This window comes from Phalacrocorax aristotelis, chromosome 5 (assembly GCF_949628215.1).
Source record: "Phalacrocorax aristotelis chromosome 5, bGulAri2.1, whole genome shotgun sequence".
NCBI classification, from domain to species: Eukaryota; Metazoa; Chordata; class Aves; order Suliformes; family Phalacrocoracidae; genus Phalacrocorax; species Phalacrocorax aristotelis.
The window spans coordinates 29,783,019-29,788,162 of NC_134280.1; the positions used below are offsets into that span (position 1 = coordinate 29,783,019).

The following is a 5,144-nucleotide window of genomic DNA, read 5'->3' on the forward strand; positions in this document are numbered from 1 at the left end:
GTGTACAGCCCTGGCACACCGCTGTGGGGCAGGCAGGCTTTGCTGCAGGACCAATTAGGAGCTCAAAGAGAGGGATGAGTTGCTCTCCCCCAGCTCTGCAGAGTATGGAGGTCTGATTTTATAACATGTAGCAAAAAAGAATCATGGCTTTTTCCAGTAACTGGAAATACAGCGAAGCCTTCATTAAATTATTAGCCAGAAATTCAGCTTCTGTTAGGTGAGGCTGCCACGTCATGGCAAACATGTCAAGCCATCAGCTAGCATGGAGCACAGGGAAAACACAACCTTCCACATTAGCTGGAGTAAATCTTTATTGCTTCCTGAGCCCTTGCTTTGGACCACATTAAACATCAATATCGCAGCACTCAATGTTGCCCAATATTATATCAAATCATTAGTGGAGGGTTAATCATTACAAAAAGCGGAGGTCTCAGCTGACAATTCACTCATTTCCTACAAGAAAGCACTATTATTACCACAGCAGCAAAAGATGCGGGCTCGACTGTAGTGTTCGCTACCCGAATGCATCACCATGCCCAGAGGCTCCATCCAAATCTCCATCCCTCCCAGCCAGTGTGGGAGCCGACTCGATGGTGGGATCAAGCCGCTGAAACCAAGAGCCACATTTACCACCTCCCCCCAGGATTAGCCCTGTAACAGGGTCCTGGTTGCAGTTGCCACCATCCCACAGCGCAGCGAGCCAGGCGCCCTGCAGACCTGGGGAGGTCTGCGTGGCAGGGAGTGGGTGGTCCCTTCAGTGCTCTTGCCTGTCATAAAAAAAATAATATTACCAAGTTCAAATCCTTGTGTTTCTTTTCTGCTGGCATAATAACTTTGAAATGTATTATTGCTGAAAGACTCGCCTCTCTCTGCCAACAACTCCCCAGAGAGAAGCACTAGCAGAAGAAAAGAAGTTTTTACAGCTTCTTCATAAAAGAAGTCAGCAATCCACTGGACCTAATCAACTTTTCCTAGAGATGACGGGGACAGAGCCTCAGCTGCAGTAAACTGGTGTAACCTCATTGGTATGCCATTGAGGTGGGGTTTTTTACACCAGCAGACAGTTTTGCCCACTAATTCAGGCGCACTGCACAGGAGACAGCTCCAGATGTGCTCTGTACCTTTGTTGTTCGCTTCCACTGAGGCAAAAATTTGTGTTGTTTCCTCTTCTGCCAGCTGTGCTGGGAAAGGGTGGAGGACCGATATTGCAGCCTCGGGAGAACTAATAGAAAAAGAGAAGCATTTAAGTAACACCACTCACTAACACTATAGATCTCCTTACTGGGTCAGCCTGCCAATGTATCAGCACAGCTGGATGGTGTGCATAAAGAGAACCCACAGCTGATTTAGGATAACAGCCTAAATCAGATGGCTTTTAGGCTGCTCTTTTCAGTCAGCCACAGAACACCAGTGCCAGAAATTTCAGCGAGAGCCACATTAGCGGCTGGCCTTTCCACTGCCAGGAGCTGTACTGTCTGCAGGAGAAGACTTCCATTTCAGAAAGCACCTCACAGCCTCCAAGCTAATTTTCCCTGCTCCCAGAGATAAAGGCAGCCACAGATGTGGTTAAAACTTTGATTATTTTTTTTTAAATCATTTGAGAAAGCATCTTGCCAGAGAACAGTTGGAAATGATAGTCCTAAGCAGAGGCAGCTCAGCTGGCAGTCTTCAGAGTAAGGCCATTGTATTAAGCGTTTAAACTGGAAAAGTTAATGGCTTGGCAACAAGGCAGTAGATCAAAAACCGATGCTGTCCTGGGGTTTTGCAAGTAGGCAAGTACCCAGGGCATGAGGTGGGGTTGAGCAGGCCCAGCACGCTGCTCAGCTCTGCAGGACGAGGGCTGACCCAGGCAGGGTGCCCCTGCCACAGGCAGCTCTGACCCTGGCCAACAGCACCCCTGTGTCAGTTTGCCTTGCTGTGCCCCAGTTCCCTTCACCCATAACCAGGGACACCAGCACCTCTCTCACCAGCAGTAAGTTCCGTCACGGAATGAGAGACAGCATCCTGGTCAGTAAGTCAGGGATCTTGAACCACACTGCAAAAGCTGGGTCCGGACACCGCTGTTTCTGGGGTATGTGCTGGCTGCAGCAGTGGTGGGTGACTGCAGGCACCCAAGGAACTGCAGTGTGGGGCAGCAGACTGTGGCAGACCACAGGGGGCCACTTCTTCCCTTCCTTCAATTCCTAGTGGAGAAATAGAAGGGCAAGTGCAATCAATTTGGCATGTATCTATTTACTATGAGCACATACAGAAGACTCACAACAGATCTCCTCCCCCACCTTTGGCAGCCAGCCTACATGTTGGCAAGCAAAAGATGTTATCTTAAGGATACACTGCAATACCCTGAGTCATGCTGGAAGTCTGAATCCACTAGGAAGCCTGCTGAAGTTCAAGGACCTAGCACAGGGGCGCTGCCTTCTTCCGTATTGCTCATGGCCACGTTCACCGCAGAGAAACCTCCACACTGCCAGCACTGAGAGGGCTGACGGGGGACAGGCACTTCATCTGCCTGTTCCAAAGGGTGGGAGATACAAGTGCCCAGTCCTGGCCCCAGGATGGAGATGAAAAGAGCACCGCTCCACTGAAGCTCTGCCCCAGCTGACTCGGCTTTAATTGGCATCTCCAGCTAAACCTCACCTTCCTATTCAGGGTCTATGGGGGCAAGCAAGGTTGCTGCAGTGGCTGCCTCAGGGCACCAGGCTGTGGGGAGATGGTGTGAGCCAGGGTACCTGACAGAGGAGTGAAAGCAGCAGAGCTAAACTGATTTACATTAGCTGAGGATCTACCACACGGTTGGGCAACAGAGCATAGCAATTCAAGGGAGGAATAGTAAATTCAAAGCCCAGCATTAACACAATGCTTAGCTGAGCATCTCAAGGACTCCAAGGAGACGAAATTCAAACCAAGCAGCAACCTTAAATCAGGAGGATTCGGCAGCCTTAGGTTCATGCCCCCATCAGGCAAATTTGGACTTGGACAACAGAAACCTGAACATTTCCTGGGGGCAAGAGAAGATTCCTCCTCCCAAACTGTAAAGTTTTCTGTAAAACCAAGTATTGGTCCTCACTGTTTCAGTGACGGTCACTTTTCAGAGTAGCCAGAACTCAGCAGAAATAGAGCCATACGGCCTCTGCAGATGATGCCAAGTACCTCAGTAGTCCTCGGCAAACAGCACAGCCTTGACCACAAAACATGCTTTCATCAAATTGTGCAGCAGCAAGTCTTCAGCCATCCCTGGACAGAAAACTAGTGTTGGGAAAATGCTGCACCACTGAAATTCATTTGAGGGAAAAGGAGGGCTCAAGGGCTGCCCTGCTGTCTGCAATGGCACAGCAGTCACAGCTGTACATCAGGACAATGCTTTGGGGTGAGGCAGACACAAAGTGTATCACATCATGGTCATCTACAAACTACCAGATGGATTTAGCAGGTTTGCAGCAGCTGTTAGCTATTACAAGGAGATGTATAGATCTTATGGCCAAAGGGTCAGATAAAACAATTTAATATGAACTCCTTCAAGACACAGGTCACAGAATCACAAGTCCATAATTTCTGTCTGACCCCAGGCATGTGTTTTAGACAGATCTTCAGTCTGGATTCAAAGATATTGAAGGATGGAAACTCTGTCATCCCTGAGTATATTAGTAGATAACCTTAAGCATTAACAAAGGGGAAGCCCTTTTTTTGCCTGTCTTCATCTTTCAGGCATTGTCCTCCAAATTAAACAGCCCTCTGCTCCCAGAAGTCTCATTCCTAAATAAGTAGTTAGAGATGATGATCCAGTCACCTCTTAACCTTTCCTTTGTTATGCTAAATTAGTTTAAGCTTCCTTCATGGCTCCCTCCAGGGAAAGTTTTCCAGTCTCTGAACCTTCTTCATTCCCCTGGCAGCCCTCCAGCCCGGCTGCCCCACCAGAGGAGCCAGCTGATTGAGCAGGAAGTCAAGGCTGATTAAGTAAATCACTCTGGTAGGTGAGGAAATACACCCCGGTCACACCACTGGTGTCCAGAGGCCTCCACAAAACCTCCTTGTCCCAGCCTGGACAAACTGACACCCAACCCTTAGTCCCTCCATGAGTGTCCTGCCAACATCAGGGCTTCCCTGCCCGCTGCTGCTGCTGCCATTACCTCAGCCCCACCAAAAGCCTGGCTTTCCAAGCACCCAGGGCACCAGGCAGTGCTATGCACAACCCAGTCTGCAAAGCATGTAATTAACAGCGATAATTAACCTCTTCGATTACTTTTATGCAATCCCATCAAAACTCCAGGGTACTTTTATTTACTTGCTGTGTGACAACTGCTTGATAGATTTATATGAAGTAAATTAATAAATAGGCAGTACCCATGGCAAAAAATAAATGAAAGGACTTAATATCACTGATTAAAGCATCCATTCATAAAACAAAGAGTTCTAGGAAAGCTCTTCTCTTTTCTCCTACATCCACACACCATGACTTCAACGCCTGCAAGGCCACCTCTCTGTGAGCCTTCACAGCTCTCCTTAAAACTCACCTCTGCCACAGCGCTTCAAAGGCAGCTGGCAGTGGCTGGTGGAAAGGATGACATTTTCGTATCACCCTTCAGCACCGCGCCATTTCCCTCTGCTGTCCCAACACCCGTTCTCTGGCTACTCCTTGGTGGCTGCCCCCCGAAACCCGCACTTCCACTTGTAGCCCCTCAGAGCAGGCACCCGGCAGGCGGTGCCAGGGCAGTTCCCATGCCCGCTCCATCCTTCCCCCCCGGGGCCGCAGCCCGGGTGGGTGTTGCCCACCACAGCCCCCTCTCCCCCCCGGCTCTGCTCCAGGGGCCGGGGCGCGGCTGGGCCGCCCTCGGGGCGGGTAGCGGAGAGAAAGCCCTGCCGGGCTACCCCCGCCGGCGGCAGGCGGAGCGCCGGGCCCGCGGGCCCGTGCGTGGGCCCCGAGCTCCCCCTAGCGGGGCCGGGCCGGGCTGGGCCTTGCGCTGAGCTCAGCCGGGCCGGGCCGGGCCTTGCGACGTGCCCAGCTGGGCCGGGCCTGCCGTCACCCCCTCGCAAAGTCTCCCCCGTGGCGATGGGAGATTACTGCCAGGATCTGACAGCCCTCATCCAGATCTCCCTGACAGCGCTGGAAATCAGGGTCACCTTTCGGCTGCCCGCAGGGCCTCTGT

At 51.2% G+C, this 5,144-nt stretch overlaps 1 long non-coding RNA gene across 1 annotated transcript; it reads right to left on the reverse strand.

Annotated features, from left to right (window-relative positions):
* Nucleotides 1-295: 295 nt before the first annotated feature.
* Nucleotides 296-4,780, reverse strand: LOC142057100 (uncharacterized). Its single transcript, XR_012660538.1, has 3 exons — nt 4,512-4,780; nt 1,968-2,183; nt 296-1,222 (listed from the first exon to the last, which is right to left on the reverse strand). It is a non-coding gene; the product is annotated as an uncharacterized LOC142057100 (long non-coding RNA).
* Between the last annotated feature and the right edge of the window lie 364 nt (nt 4,781-5,144).